Source organism: Tauraco erythrolophus, chromosome 2 (assembly GCF_009769465.1).
Source record: "Tauraco erythrolophus isolate bTauEry1 chromosome 2, bTauEry1.pri, whole genome shotgun sequence".
In the NCBI taxonomy this organism is placed as follows: domain Eukaryota; kingdom Metazoa; phylum Chordata; class Aves; order Musophagiformes; family Musophagidae; genus Tauraco; species Tauraco erythrolophus.
Window position 1 is genome coordinate 120321720 of NC_141466.1, and position 15851 is coordinate 120337570.

At 46.6% G+C, this 15851-nt stretch overlaps 1 non-coding gene across 1 annotated transcript; it reads right to left on the reverse strand.

Moving 5' to 3' along the window:
- Positions 1–12805: 12805 nt before the first annotated feature.
- LOC104371381 (uncharacterized) lies at positions 12806–14388 on the reverse strand. The gene is made up of 2 exons (XR_015222981.1): positions 14129–14388; positions 12806–13033 (listed from the first exon to the last, which is right to left on the reverse strand). It is a non-coding gene; the product is annotated as an uncharacterized LOC104371381 (transcript).
- Positions 14389–15851: the final 1463 nt, after the last annotated feature.

A 15851-nucleotide genomic window follows, 5' to 3' on the forward strand; every position in this document is an offset into this window, starting at 1 on the left:
GTTTGGGTATCAGCCCATGTACCGGAGGCAAGCTCTTCAAATATATACATGACAAGGACTTGGGACACTATAGACGTTAAACTTTGGCGTGCAGCCACCTGTGGGGATGCTGCTGGCCTGGAAAAGTCATCATCGAATCTTTTGATCCAGGGCCCCGAACGAAAGAGAGACTTATTGCTTTCCCCCTCTTCCAACAAAGTCGGTACAAACCGGCACTCCCGCGCCGCGCCGCCCACCGCGCCCGGCGGCGCCCCGGGGACGCCGCTGCTGCTGCCGGCCGGGGCCGCGGGCGGCGTTTTGCCTCGGCGCTGCCGCCCGTGCGCGGAGCGAGCCGCGGCTGGACGGGACGGAGACGCGCGGCGGGCCCCGCTGCGCCGGTTCGTTCGCAGCTGATGGTCCCTCGGCGGGAGGGGGCGGCGGCGGTTACGGAGCGCGAGCGGCCGGAGCTGCGACAACAACAACAACAACGACAACAAGGGGGGGCCGGCACAGGGCTGCTGGGTCGTCATCGCCCCCCCCCCCCCCCCCCCCCCCCCCCCCCCGCCGCTGCTGCCCCCCCACCTGCCGGCCGCGCCTGGCGAGCGGCCGCTTGGCCCCGCCCCCCCGCCCGGCTGAGGCCCGGGGCCCAGGTTATACCGAGAGACAGCGCATCGTAACTTGGATCATCTCGATCGGCATTGCGGGAAATAACTAATCCTTTTCTGTTCCAGCAATTTGAACAGTTAATATCAGTGTTGCAAAACCGTAAACGTGCATATTCCATTGTACATCTGCGAGCGCACACCACGCTGCCAGGGCCTGTAGCAGAAGGGAGCAGGTGAGCTGAGCCCCTCACGAGTGCAGCTCTGGTACCAAACTCGCTCATGCAGGCAAACATCTTGCATGACTGCTACCATCAGACTGCTAATGCTATTAGGTGACAATTTGGTATAACAACAGAGCAAGCCCGCTCAATCGTACAATTGTGTAGTACCTGTCAAAATACGATCGTGCCACCAGTGAATGGTGTTAATCCTCGTGGTTTACGCTCGCAGGAACTTTGGCATACACTTCTTATCAGACATGTATTTTTGTCGTCATAAGGTATTGAGCATGTTACTGGTATTCTTTACAATCCTACTGGGCAACCGATCATAGAATACACACATGGTACTTTGGAGAATACGCTTTTAAAACAAGAATGATGGGGAAATCTCCCAATGAAACGATAGCTAAAGTGTTATAGGTGTTAAATCTCTTAAATTGAGAGCTAAATATTTTGGGATGAATAAAATGTCACACATGTCAAAATCAGGCACAGGCAGGGTTACAGCAAGTGGCTTTCCAACAACTGACTGAACTGACTAAGAGAGCATTAAGACGTGTCCCTGATTTTGGGGACAGGGGAGGCTTCCTCTGCTTCCATTCGGCAGGGAGCACAGGAACCTTATGAGCATTTCTTTGATCAGCTACAAATGGCAGTTCAGAGATAAACAGAAAATCCGGCTACTGCAGATGTGTTGGTATTCCAGTTAGCCATTGAAAATGCTAACACAGACTGCCAACAAGCTCTTGATCTTATCAGAAATCGGGCAAAAAACGATTGCAGATTTAGTAAAGGCGTGTCAGAATGTGGTCTCGGAACACTATAAAGCAGAGATATTGGCAGCTAAATGTTTTGGTCAACAGTAATCACTGACACGTTGGTGCATTTAATTCCTACTGGTGTCTTTGGTCTTATATCACAAGGATTATGTGCACTATTGCTGGGACGATCATCCACCACAAAATTAGGATTGTTTGTACTCCCAAGGGTAATTGATTCTGAGGAAAAAATAGACGAACAAACAAACAAACAAAACACCAAAATGCTAGTAACTGCTTCTGCAGGGCTATAATAGAGCTTAGCAAGGTATTCCTTTGCATATAAGGGGAGATCCATGTACTATAGGGACTTTAAGAATGTATTTCCCTAACACCACCATGAACCTAAGTCATAGACACACCCAGAATAGCTGCAGCACGCATGCTTATGATAGCTAGTGCAATTCCAGAGCAGAATTTTGGGAACCAGCTAAAATCATTGCAGCTTCAATATTTGCACCAGGAGTTGGAGTGGCACAGGTGTTAACTACACTGAATAAGTTGGGCTGTTGGCTTGCAAAACAAACTAATGCTACAGCTTCTGCTTTATCAATGCTCTTAATTGACAGGATGGTTAAAATCTTTAGTAAAGCAGGCATTATATTGCTAGTAGTTCTTCTATGCATAGTAATAATCATCCCCTGTCTATTGTCACGCTCCCAGCAAACGGTACAGAGTACGGTTCATCAAGTAATGGTCATAGAAAAACAAAAAAGGGGGAATTGTGGCATCATACACACAGCTACAGTTGAGGTTTCACCTTGATGATTTAAGCCTGTGCTCTTTTCTGAAGTTGGGAAACACCGATAACGAGGGTGAGAAAGAGAAGGGAGTGTGAACAGCTGGTGCAGGGAGTGTGAGAAGTTGACATGGGGAGTTTGGGAAGTTGATATAGAGTGTGTGAGAAAATGATGTTTACTTTAGCAAGTGAAAAATAGCTCCTTTTTAGGCATAGCCAATAGTAAAGTTAAAATAGGTGCGTGCACTATTGTTTGTACCCAATCACAGCTGGGTGAGGGCCGCGTGGACACATCGTGGCCAGAGTAATAATCTATAAAAGCTGCCTATATAACAATAAAGGTCACTCTGCTATCACAAAAGAATTTTGGACACAGACAGTCACAGCTGCACAGCCTCCTTTAACAGTAATCATTAATGGGAAGGCTTTTCTGGCCTAGTTTACACAGGGGCTGATGTATCTATAGTGAAAAATCCTGACTGGCCGCCCTCTCGGCCTCTGATACAAGCCCTGGCAGCTGTGATCAGAGTAGGTGGAACACAGATCCCACAGCAGAGTGCACAGACCTTGTTAGTAATAGGCCCAGGTAACAAACAAGCTATTTTGAAACCATATGTTTTTGATGTCCCATATACATTATGAGGTTGGGTTTTGTTGAATCACTGGAATGTGAGGCTAACCTCAAATTTTTAGCACGTCACTGATGTCCAGCCCTGACTCAAGCTGGCAAGCCGGTCTGGGTCGATCAGTGGCCATTAAAAAGCGAGCGGCTGGAGTGAGCTCAAAAATTAGTCGACGAACAGCTCAAATTAGGACATATAATTCTCTCCACTAGCCCATAGAATACTCCAAAATTTGTTATCTCAAAGAAATCAGGAAAGTGGAGATTTATGTTAAAAGATTTAAGAGTTATTAATGCAATCATTTCACCAATGGGTGCATTACAACCGGGTGTATCAAATCCTACTATGATTCCAGAATGTTAGCATTTGATGGTGATTGATTTAAAAGATTGGGTTATTTCACCTTTTTACTTTTTTTATTTATTTACACCCTAACGATTGTCCTAGATTTGCCTTTTCAGTTCCAGTGCTTAACAATGAACGACCCACGCAACAATATCATTGGATTGTACTGCTTCGAGGAATGATGAATAATCCTACAGTTTGTCAGTTGGTGGTAGATGATGCTCTCTGTCAGGTCAGACAGCAGATCAAGCTCAGCAGATTGTACGTGCCTGCCCTGACCATCAACGTATTGTGCCTTCAAATACTCCAGCAGGAGTAAATCTAACAGGTTTATGTGCCAATGAATTATGGCAATCTGATATTACTTATATTCCATCGTTTAATCGATCTAAATATGTGCATGTAACTGTTGATATGTTTTCTGCCTTTGTTGTTGCTACTGCTCACACTGAAGAAAACCATGGGAGTACCAAAGAAAATCGGGACAGACAGTGATCCAGTATGGTGCCTTTTTACAGGATTGGGGAGTGACGCACACTACCAGTATCCCTCATTCACCTATGGGACAAGTGGTTATTGAATGAATTCATTTAACATTAAAACAAATAGCAAAAAAAAAAAAAAAAAAAAAAAAAAAAAAAAAAAAAAAAAAAAAAAAAAAAAAAAAAAAGGGGCAGTCTTCCGTATATTTCCCCACAAGAGTTAAATTTATTAGGACCAAAATTTGTAGGTAGGGCCAGCAACAACCACGTTACACAAACATGTTGTTTTAATCTAAGTGACCATGGTGAGTCCATCCACGAACAATTGCAATGGCTTGGAGAGCATTCGGGGAGAATTGTGGTAGAGGATTGTATATTGATATGTAAACTGTCTTTATGTTTCTTATGATTTAGTATATTACGTGTGTGAAAGTTGCTTGTATATATGCTTTGTGTCTTTTCTCCGATCGGAAGGTGTATGAATTCCACCCGTAGCTACTGGAAGGAAAAGAATTAACTGGTACCAAAATTAATGACAAAGAATTACAAACTAGACTTAGTTGTGAGCACGTAACTTTGAAAAGAGAAGCTAGGAGGATTGTTATTGAACAACATGTTGCGATTTGCAAAATCCGCTGTTGGCCAGCAGAGCACATACCTGGCGGCCTTGTTGCACGCACTGGCCACGCGTGCGGCAACGCCGTGTCAATACCTTTGTCATAGACTCTGCTGAGGGTGTAAAAGGGATGGCTCAGAGCGGAGTGGAAGAAGGCAGCAGAGCACACTGTGTGGATAAACAGGGGACGCCCTGAAGGTGCCGTGCCTGCCTCTCTTCTCTGCGATGACCCTGCCGACTGACACCCTCCTGCTCAGCGGAATCTTGGATATAGCGGAAATAGTAAAGCCCTCAGAAAGGGAAGTAGTATGCTAGAAACTGCTTTGCAAGGCTGTACCAAAACAATATGCTAGTAACTGGGGTGACAGTCTCATGCACGGGGTTTTCTTCGTGCAAGAAAAGAAAGGGGGATTTGTCGGAGTGCAGATCCTTGAAGAGACTGCACGAAGAAAAACCCTGTGTAAATAAGGACTGGAGCTCTAAAGTTAGGCCTCAGGGGCAGAATGCCCTTGAAGTTAAGGATAAGAAAACTATGCAGCATGATAAGGGAGTAGTGTTTGCTTAGAGCAGAGCTTCGCTAGGCGGGTACCTGTTTGAAATAAGCTGTTAAATATGACAAGCATATGTATCATCCAATAATGGTGTAGAAAAGGTGTGGTCTTAGGATTATTGGCAAATACTGCCTATATAAGCAATAAGAACTGCGCAATAAACGAGACTTCCTGCAGCTAACTCATATTGAGTCGTCTCAGTACTTCTCCAAATCCCTTCTCCGCAATTTGTCTGTTATGGGGAAAAATAACCTAAATGAGGTTTTAATGAAAAAGAAGTAATACTTGTAGAAGAGAGGTTCATACGAGGATGTGTCATTGCCCTGTTGCCCATGTTCTGTTCTCGTGCGCTTTCAACTCGGGGCCACACAGGGCTGGCAGGGAGCCCTTTGGCATTCTATCTTGTCTTTCAGGTTGTAAAAACACTGTGGGTTCCTGGTAACAGAAGTAATTTTTCCTTCCAGAGGGAACTCAAAACACAGTAGCTGTACAGCACAGAGATTTGACTGAGGAGCTTCCACATCACACTTATGCAGACAAGGACAGTGAGAGCAGTCTCTGTCCTCTGCAGAGCTCAGGAGTGAGGCTTTGAAACTGGGACACCAGGGATGCCACCATCCCCTCCTGCTCCAGGCAACACCAGGAGCTCTACTATATGACTGCATTGCAAAGTAGGTTGACCTTGGTTAAGTGGGTCCGGAAAATCTTCCTTGTTTTACCAGAGTAACTGTCTTTCGTGTGTCCTCTAGCTGCAGCCTGCAATTTCTGAAGTCACCCCTTGGTTCTTTGGTACATTAAACAATGGCATTATGCTGTCCACTTGGCAGCATTTAGGGCTCACTGCTGGACTCTGTGAATATTTAACATTGCCTTTCTGTCCCTGCTTCTTCTGAATTGTCAGACATACACAGCAAAACTAGTCAGTCCTTGCTCCTCACCAAAACAACAAAAAAAGTGCACCTCACCGTGGTTTGGAGCAAATGCCTGTCCTCTGCTCCCCCTGACTGCTGGGTGAGGAAGCTGTTAACAATGTCCTCACCGGGGATAAGGGTTTCAGTCAGCCTGAGTTGGCTGAACAGTGTCTGGCTTGTTCCTGAAAGGGACTGGAAAATAGAACTGACACTTGGCCCTAAGACCCTGGATGTTGGCTGCTTCTTCAAATCCTGCCTCTGCTGGCACCAAACAAGTCATAAACTCACAGCAGAGTTTAGGTGAGTTGGAACCCTTGTATGTCTCTGGTCCAACTTCCTGCTCAAATCAAGGCTAACTCCAAACTAAACTAGGTTCCTCAGGGCTGTGCCCAGCTCAAGTCTGAATATTTCCCACACTGAGTCTTCACAGCCTCTCTGGGCCCTCCAGTACCTTGGGAAATAATATCTTTCTTTACATCAGTCAGGGTTTCCCCTTGCAACAACTTGTGCCCGTTGCCTTTCACTGTGCACCTCTGGGAAGAATCTGGACTCCGTCTGCTTTATAGTCCCCTTAAGGCAGTGAAAAGCTGCAGGACGATCTCTCCCTTTACCTTTTTTTCTCAGCACTGAGCAAACTCCTTCCTTTATGCACATCCATGACTGCACATGCACATTAGCAGCAAGAGCAAGCCCCCCATGAGGCTGCTTTCCTAAACAACCGTCAGACCTCCACCCACAGCAAATCCAAGTTTTGCCTGATATGCCAGCCTACCACAGGGCAGTTTCCCCATCAACAAGGAGATGTTATTGTTCCTCTGCAAGCTTCCCACAGGACAGGCTCACCACCCAGCCACGTGAAGCCATCAGCAGAGAGTCTTGGCCTGAAACCCAAGCCCACGGCCCGCCTGCTTTAGGCACAAGAAACGGCAAAGACGTGCTTGTTTCTTCAGAGCTGAGCGTTAAAACTCATTTACCCTCTTGCAGCTCTCATCAAGCCAGAATGACATCTCTGGAGCAAAGCCCGGAGAATAGTTTCAGGGTGTTAAAGTCATCAGATTCCTCCATCTTGGCAAAAGGAAGTATTTTCCCCTTTGTCTCTATCTTCCCTCCAGCAGCCAACTCTGGTGAGCCCAAGAACCAAAGCTGAGTGCCACCTCTGCCATTAATGACTGCCATGATTCTGGCCACTGGTGTCCAGCCCTGGTGCCTTGCATGAGCAACTGGTGCTGCAGCTCCCCTAGAGCGGAGCAGAGTGTATGAAAGTTAACAGAGCCTGAGCTGGCACCCACTTCTCATGAGATCCCCAAGGGAGAAGGGGTGGGTGGATGGGAAGGTCCCAGTGGGTTCCTTTCTTTAGCTATGCCCCAGGCACAGGCTCGAAGACTGGAGCAAGGTGCCACTAAAGCAGCACAGGGGTGGAATTTCCCCATGAAGCTGTCTGTAGGGGAGGGAGGGGAGGCAGGTCCCACAGCCTACACTGCATTTGTGTAACCACGCTCATCCTTCCAGCGCTCCCCCAACATGAAATGGCACAACGGAACGAAACAATCAGCTGTGCAGAGGATTACTTGTTTAAAAGACCGACCGCATACCCCAAGCATCAGCATGCAAACAGGCAAAGCTCAGGAAGGTTCATTTACAGCTCATTTACAGGCAAAGTTCATTTACAGCCTAGCCTTGATGGACAACAGTTACTGTTTGTTTGGCTTTCTGTCCCATGCTGCGTCTGAAATCATGACATGGGTAATAGTGCAGAGGAATCCATATTCATTTGTGCTGCTTCAGCTGTTAAACATCAATTTTCTTAAATAAATGCTTGGGATCTTCTGGTGACTGTCTCAGTCCTGCTGGCTGAGATTGCTGGCTGTTATAACTATCCCACTTGGAGAACAACCCTCAGTCCTCTAAACAGAGCAAAATATCAGTGATTTACTCCCATCACTTGCGCTTTGTCTCCAGCTAACTCTAACAGAGTCATTCAAATACTTCGATTCAGCATGAGACCTCAATTTAGCTCTTAAATGGTAAGAGCAGAAAAAGGTCTTTTAACCTGGTATGTTATTAGAGATCTTGCTATAAACGCAGCCTCACAAGATTCTTCAGCACATTAAGAAGCTGGATCTCCATACACAGTCTTAGAAGAAATCAGCTGGAAATGACTGTGAGCACGGAAGGTGCAAAATACTTTAAATACCGTTTTATGTGCTGCACATGCGACATTAAATAGCTACAGCTCTAGCTTTTTCCAACAATATGAAAATTGTATTATTAATCCCAGTCTTCATCTCATGCCGAATTCATTTTAAACTTACCTCGGGCTAGTTGAAGATCCTTCGGCACTGGCGGTTTCAGGAGTTGGGAATTAGCACTGTGCAAGAAAGGAGAGAGAGAGGAGAGCAATGGTGGCTTGACGTTTCCCAGGATGGGACTGTCACATGCTGATCACCGATTTGAAACGCAAGCATAACAAATGCCTTCTAATTATGTAATCTTCAGGTCACATCCCTGCATCCCCATGCAAAAATCAGGACTGTGCGGCTGGAAGAAGACGATACCGACTTTTTTCCCTTTTAATTAGAATTGCACACTGCTGCGAAGGGAGTGAGAAGCCTTGCGAACTGATGGGCAGAGGGGGCTGTGTGGTGAGAGCTGGGTGCTGATGTGGTCTCTGCTACTTTGCCAAGCTCAGAGGCTCTTAAGTACCTCCTGTGGCACCCAAGTGAGGCAGCCTGCAGCTGGGGACCGGGAGACAGGACCAGCTCCTCCCTGCTTTCTGACACCTTTAGTCTCCTATCATGCAGGGATGCCAGGGCCGAGAAGGCTCCCCTTCTTTCATTCAGAGGCCAAGGACAAAGTTGCCAAAGTAGCCGGGGCAGGGGAGCAGCAACCACCAGCACTTGTGTATTTTCTGTTGCTTGGTAGATCATTAAACATTTCCTTTGAGTAAAAATAAATAAGGGCTTGGAGGGAGGTGGGAGAGTGGGATGCAGCAGCCCTTCACTTCTTTGCTAAGGTCCTGCAAGGCTTTTTGCTCCAAAGGATGTCAAGAAAGCATGGGGACAATGCAGGTAGCCCAAGGCCAGGGGTATCAGGAAGAGGTTTGAGCCAGTCTGGTGAGCTACTCTGAAGCTGAAGAGCAGGGAGACATAAAGGAGGAGGAACAGTAACAAAAGGCAGACTGTTTTCTCCCTGAAAGACAAACATCTGCTTCAAAGATACCCTTCGGGCAGAAAACCTGAAATGTCAAACTGCACAGCCTGAATCAGTGTAATTGCTGTGCTGCACAGATTCACGCGGTGAAGTCCTAGCAAAAGAGCTGAAAGTACAGGCTCAGAGCGTAACAGAAGCCCTGTGGAAGACACTGCTACCTCTGAAGTCAAGGACTAGGGAGACAGGACACACTATTTGGTTTTTGGAGCTGGCTGTTTCAGGTGCAAAGCACAACAAAATTGAACAAAATAAAATGATAATTCTGAAGGAGTTTGCTGGAAAGTGCACTTTTGGTGGGTCAAAGATACCTGTGAATTCAGCAAACAGCTCAAGCTTGGAAAGTTGTTTTTTTTTAATAAATAAAAACACTTAGCTCCACAAATCTATGAACAAAACGTTTCAAATAGAAAGTTTCCTACAGGCAGCTTTAAGAAAAAGGGCCGAAAGGTGTTTTATTGCAACACGATCCACGAGCTGCTTTGTTTCAGATGGCCCAGCATGTTTCAGTCTGCTGATAATGTGCTGGTTTTTGATTTTGCTAAGAAACCCCAGGGCCCAAGATTTTTCTGAATTGTAGCAAAACGAGCTGGGTATTTGAAGGCACATGTGAAGGAACAGCATTTGCACATTGTGTCTGCAAATGGAGGGAAGGGCAGATATTTACTAAAACTCCATTAAATATCTGGCAAGCAAAGAGTCAACACGTCTTTTCTGACAGCACTGCTACGTTGTGGTGGTTCTCTTTCAACTAGAAAGCAGATTTTCTGCTTCGTAAAGCAAACTCTTTAGATTCGTAATGCAGAGACCTTTGATGACCAAACACACACAAAAAAGTAGAAATAGATTTTCATTGCATTAGACTTTCTGATGGGACAGTGGCAGAGATCAGTCTCCCCTGTGTGCTCTCCTGGCTACTTCCCTTCCTAGAGAAGAGCAGCTTTGGTGCACAGTGGAGGTCTGTCCTTGAGCAGTCTGGTACCAGAGCCTGGAGTTTATGGGCTTGACGTGTGGGAAGTAACTACCTTGTTCTGCCCCGAGCCCACTATGCAACACCTGGCTTAGGGTAAACATGAGCACTGAATTTGCAAAAGCTTCTGTGAGTGACGAGGTTTGTTTTCTGGGGAAAGTTGCAAAAGTTGAGCATAAATTAGGCTTCATTTGTTGATGACACTTTATTTTGAAACTCAGGGAGAAAGACATTCCTAGGGCAAGTTAAAATAAATAAATAAAAAAAGGAATTCTATTCATCAACTGCTCCACTTATAAATTCACCCTATCCAACTTCATTTCTTTAAGGCTTTCACTTAGGAGACTTCAACTGATCAGTCCGAAAAGAAAATAACCTAATTCTGTTTACTATTGACATGCATCCTCAGGAGTCATTTTAATAAGCTGCCTTTAACCCCTGCTATTGTCCGTGCCAAATAGCTACATTTTCAACTTCTGCTTCAGTCCCATTGCTGCTGAGTCATGAAATATGCCACTCCATTTTCATCTGTAAAGTCTCCTTCACCTTCTGTCCTGTAATGACATAAATCCAGCCTGTTGAGAAGGCAATCAGATTGTGGCAGCACAGTGATGTGTGCACTATCCAGATAAGCAAATTGCCAGGAATTAGAACCTTCTCAGTGTAGTGTAAGTACCTGCCTTAACTTTCTCCCACCTTGTAGCCTGTAAAAGTTTTGACCTACAAAACACATAGGTTAGACAGCCAAGGAACGTATTCCTTTCTTTGCAAAACTGTATTTATACTAACATCCTCCCAGCATGTGACCTCTACAGGAAAAACGCCATAGTCCCAGTCATGATTTGAAGTTACCAAGGATTAAGTCCTATGAAGTTTATTCTGACTTTCATTAGGGTCTTCTTAAATATGTGCAAGTGATTAGAGCCAGTTACTGTGTGATCTTCTTGCTGTAAAATTCCATCCTCTCCCCATCCTGCTACATGCTATTATGACAAAGTGCAAGGAATTTTTTGCAAGTGCAAAACTTGTCACTATTATGACAAGTGCAAGGAATTCCCCCAGCGTCCTGCGGGGAAAAAGAAACCCAGTAACTGCTGTGTGAACTCAGTCCTCATAAACCACATACTTCTGGTCTTTGAAAGCTGTGATCAAGTTCATCATTATACCTGAAAACTGCTACAAAGAAAAAATGTCTATGCATCAGCATCCCTTGCAAATGAGGGGAAAATAACTTCCAAGATCAATTGGTGGAGATTTGTTTCCCTTAAAAAATGAAGCCACCTAACAGTCACAGCAAGTTGCTATGGTGCTGCCTATTCATGTTCTGTCATAAAAGCTACAGTGATCTGGTGGACTGACACCTATTTTGTGTGAGCAGGTGGAAACCAGCAATCCTGAAACTTGGCAAAATGGCCTGCACTGGGCTGCCGGGGAGTGGTGCATATTAACAGTCACAGAACAGTGTCAACAAGGAGAAGTCTTAATTCCCTGGTGAAACAGCAGCGGCTGGCAAAGATTGGACCTCTGCTGCCAAGGGCGTCTCTAAATCAGCATTTTAGTTAACTGAAATCACAAGTTCAAAGCAGAACCAGCTGGTTTTTTGCCAGCACTGTGCTGGCCCATTTGGGATAGGCAGGAGAGTAGAGGCATCACCCTATGATTTTTGAGAGAAAATGCCTGTAAATCTACGTGTGTGACCTACTGCTGAATGCCCTCACTGAAGTGATGAGTACTTACAGGTTTCGACTTCGTGCAGAATTCATGTCTGTCATTTCACATGACAGCAAAACACAGAAGCTCTGCAGCAGATTTTAACATGCCACTGCACTAGAGGCATAACTGAACTCCATTTGTTCTAAAGCTTTGAAATTAATGTATTTAGTTTTTCCCCAAACATTTGATTTCGTCATACAGGTTGCCATTCTGTATTCAGGTACATTCTGTAACATATATTTCACTTGGTGTCTGATCATTTAAAACCAGAATTGGTCATCATTCTAGTACTATCGTGGTTACGATTTTTGGTAAGCAGAGCAAGACAGAGCTTTTTTTTCTGATGGAAGACCACATATTAACAAACATGTGTTTTAGATTTATTTCAGATACTGGACTGGAGAGGTACTTAAAGAAAAAATAAACCTAAATCAAACCTAGCAAATTTGTTAGAGAAGTCATTTAAGGAGAAGAACCATGAAAATTCTCATGTCATTTTTTTTATGGTTAATTTTTCTCATTAAATCTGCTTTGTGGATTATGAAGTGAGTATCAATGTCTTGTTTTGGGAAAAGATGGTATCTTAGCCATTCAAAAACCACATCTTTATTCAAAAGAAATGAACTAAGCTGATGTTTATGAGTGGCACTAAAATATTTTATTCCAAGTGATGAAAATAAACCTCCACACTTTCCCATCTCTGAAGTTTGTACTTTACCTCAAAAATATGTAAACACAAACTGCAAACTATCAGTGCAAGTCAGTGCTGTATTTCTGCGTGCATCTGTAGGCAGACAGCTTGGAACGACTGCTCTGAAAGGAGTCTGAATTGCTCTATTTCTCTGAACTCTGCCTGAGCCCAGAGACCTGGTTAAAAAAAAAATGGGTGCGTGGAATAACCATCCTGAAAAGTTCTGACTGGGAATGAATCACAGACTTTTGATAGATCTGATGAAAAGGATACAACTAGGATCAGCAATATCAGATACCCAGTGCAAGTTTCACTGGTAGCAAAAGAAACCTACTCCCACGCTGGGTGAATTTTATTTGGATTTTACAGGTTATGAAATCAAAACTAATATACAAGACTACATGACTCTTCCACTTCAAAAACACCTGTTTTCATTGAATGTTCCAATGTACTTTGCTCCATTTGGAAACGTGTCGGTTCCAGCTCCATAAAACATGTTGTCTTTGAACTTGCCTTCATAAACCGCCCCAGAAGGATGTTCTATCCTTCCAGTGCCATTCATCTGCATTTAGTAAGAAAAGAAGGATAAAGAAAATGGTTAATGTTTATGCTCTCAGTATTATTTCCTTTCATTACAATATCCTTTTCAGATGCCTTTGAGTCTGCTGCCATATTCAGATGATAATAGAGAGGAAAATGGCTACTCTTTCAGATTTTGACAGGTTCCTGTTTCTTATAAGGATTTCAGGCAAGAGCTTAGAAGTTTTTGGCCAGCCCTAGTGTACAGTAAACCCCTCCTCTGCTGGTAGTCTCACAGGATCTTAACAATTTATGCAGCATGGAACTGCTGTCCTCAGCCCTGCAAATAACTCATCAACCCTGACAGCCTGAGGGGTTAATTAAATTTTCCAGAATTTCTTTCTGTGGATCAAGGCAGAAGAAGTCTTTCATTTGTTCAGCCAAGGATTCTAAGCCATGCCTAGGGATTTAAATCTGTGCTGTAAAGCAGTTCCAAGCTATAATCTTAATTCCTATCATCGGACCAATATTTTTGTAAGAGACTGAAAAAAAGGCCAGGCTAGATCTAATAAAGCCACAAGATGCTGCTTCCTAATTGCAGACCTTTATTTGTCTCGTTTCAAGGGCTGCCTCCTCTCCAGCATCAACAAAACAAGCAATTTTCCTATACTTACTAATTAATTCCTGGGGAACTCAGTAACCAAGGGCAGCTAAACAATGGTGTACCTGTTGGTGTCCAGAGCTCCCCATTTCATCATGGGATGTGTGTGGTGTACATGCACGTGCAGGAGGGACATGCCTAGCCCACTGTGCGTGCGCAGCCCATTCATGTAGGGCTTTCGTGGTGGCTGTGCGATGCTGGACCACCTGAGTGTTTCACCAGGGCCTGCCTGCCAGCAAGGACTGACATGTTTGCAGGAGCCTCAGGAGGCAGCAGGACATCTGAAGACCCCAGATGTCTCGAGTCTTCAGACTGGGCTGTGACAAGAGTCCCAGGTGGTAGAAGAGCCTGCGACATTGGTCTGATCCTTCTCAGATTATGATTTTCCTTTCCGTGTCTTTTTAAGGGTCGGTACAGTGAGACACGCTCTGTTCCAAACCCAGAGAAAGTTCAAAATGAAGGAATACGCAAAATTACCTTGTCATTTTTCCAGCTGCTGATGTACGTAGTTCCACTGGTGCCAGTGTGGACTCCATGACTGCTCCTCTCAAGCACACCTTCAGGTGTCCTTTCGCACTCCCAGAGTGGCAGAAGACAGGTATTTCCGTTTCAAGACAGAGAGCAACTGAGAGGCAAACCCCTATGAGATCATGCAATGCATTTCTCCTGTTGCACAGAGCTGTTTCTCCCAGAGCTGACTCTCCATCTCCCGTGGACAGACTGCTGTTAGAGGTGGGCCCTTTGTGCGGGCGTGCCCCACGGAGCAGACGCGTCCCATGGACCAGGCACTCTTGGGTGCCATGCAGAGAGCGTGAGCCAGCAGCAGTCCTGTCGCTCATTCTTCCACCACCACGGAGCCTTGCGGTGGGGGTGGTGGGCAGCTGGCACGGGGCAGAGCAGACCCCGATGGACCATCGGGGTGATGGGGAGCTGGCATAGGGCAGAGCAGACCCCAATGGACCATTGGGATGGTGGGCAGCTGGCGTGGGGCAGAGCAGACTCCGATGGACCACCAGGGTGATGGCTGTGGCTGCCTGCAGTAGCACCCTGAGGAAACGCCTCCGTGGCAGCTTCTGTGTGTCCGTAGGGCGTTCTTATACAGCCAAAGCAGGGTGTTACTTGGGTAATAGTCCGTTTTTGCTGGTAAAATTTTTTGCTTTAAACTCTCAGTGTGGCACGGGTTGCCCAGAGGGGTTGTAGAGTCTCTGTCCATGGAGATATTTAAGACCTGATGGCACGCGGTCCAGGGCAGCCATCAGATCCCTCCGGGGGTCTCCAGAGGGACCTCAGCCTCAGCTGCGCAGCTTCAGCATCAGTAACTCACCTAACCCTCACCCTGACACTAGTATAGACTCCCTCCATTTTAATCCTGTACACCCGAGTTTTGCAAAAGGAATTAGCACCCACCCGGATTTTCTTACCATTCTTGTCTGTGTTTGGGAATATGACAGACGCTTTAAAAACCGCAGCATCCATTGAGAAAGAAACCGCCAGCGTCACCGCTGCAACCGGTGGCTGAAATTCAAATACATATGTGCGAATATATATTAAATACGCAGACTTGATGGCGGCGACTCTGCCGCGGGCAGAACGCGCCACCCTCCGCGGTTGCCAGGCGGAAGTGGCCGCGGTTGCTAGGGAGGGGGCGGCCCGGAAGCGGAAAACGGGCGCTTCCGGGTGAGGGGGCGCCGCGCCGGGCTGGCGGGGAGCGGAGCGGAGCGGGGGCGGAAGGGAAGAGAAAGGGAAGGGAAAGGGAAGGGAGTGCGCAGGGGATGGGGTGGGTGCCCTGCGGCGGGGGAGAGGCGGCGCGGTGGTCCCGGGGTGCGGGTGCTGGTGAGCGGGCACCCCTGGGGGTGTGGGGGGCGGGAGGGGGCTGGGAGCCGGCGGGAGGCTGTCCCGTGCCAGTGGCTCCGTGCTGGGCGCTGGGAGGAGGCGGGGGCCCCGCGGGACAGCGCCCTCGGGGCGGCTGCAGGGGTCGGTCCGGCTGCTGCGCTCGCACCCGGTCTCCCCTGTGTGTGCCTGGCCGCACCGTGCGGGGCCAGCCCGTCCGTGAGATCCTGCCCGGTCCTGGCGAGCTCCGGGGGCAGAACTGCCGCGGAAAGGGCAGCTCGCTTCTTTCCAAGCCCTCCTTTGGGCTGTTATGCATGGCCGCATGCCTTCTTGTCCTGGCTCCGCAGGTGCTAGTGCAAAGGTCCAGGTC